Source organism: Megalopta genalis, chromosome 7 (assembly GCF_051020955.1).
Source record: "Megalopta genalis isolate 19385.01 chromosome 7, iyMegGena1_principal, whole genome shotgun sequence".
NCBI lineage: Eukaryota > Metazoa > Arthropoda > Insecta > Hymenoptera > Halictidae > Megalopta > Megalopta genalis.
In genome coordinates, this window is record NC_135019.1 from 19,016,361 (window position 1) to 19,016,952 (window position 592).

General features: G+C 32.8%; 1 non-coding gene across 1 annotated transcript; it reads left to right on the forward strand.

Moving 5' to 3' along the window:
* The first annotated feature begins 520 nt into the window (after window positions 1-520).
* Window positions 521-592, forward strand: TRNAM-CAU (transfer RNA methionine (anticodon CAU)). The gene has a single exon. It is a non-coding gene; the product is annotated as a tRNA-Met (tRNA).

The following is a 592-nucleotide window of genomic DNA, read 5'->3' on the forward strand; positions in this document are numbered from 1 at the left end:
TATTCGACGCTCATATTATTTCATATTTCGTCTACTCTTAATTATTTTGCTGTCGAAACTAGATCCAATCAGCAGTTTATTTATTGAGCGTTATAATTCTATTATGTTATACAAAAAAAGAAAATGAAATCGATGTTTGAAACGATTCAAATATTAATTTCACATTACATAAGAACTATCTTTTCTTCGCATTACTATTCTTAAACGGTGTATCATATTTTAACCGGATAATTTAGTTATGCCAACAATCAAACATAGGAAATACAAATTTTCACATTTGATTTTGATTTACTTTTCTTCTATACACATATGTATATGGATCAATAATGCAAACAAAATAGTAAATCGTGTTACGCAAATTCGATAATATTCTGGTAATAATTCGACTTGATAATGAAATTCGAATGTCTGGCAATCATTATGCATGGATCCCATTTCAATTATTCTACGTTATGGTTTCAGTTTCCGCAGAAATATCTACTAGACATGATATAGCTCTATTCAGGCTGGAACAACAAGAAGCAGAGTGGCGCAGTGGAAGCGTGCTGGGCCCATAACCCAGAGGTCCGTGGATCGAAACCACGCTCTGCTA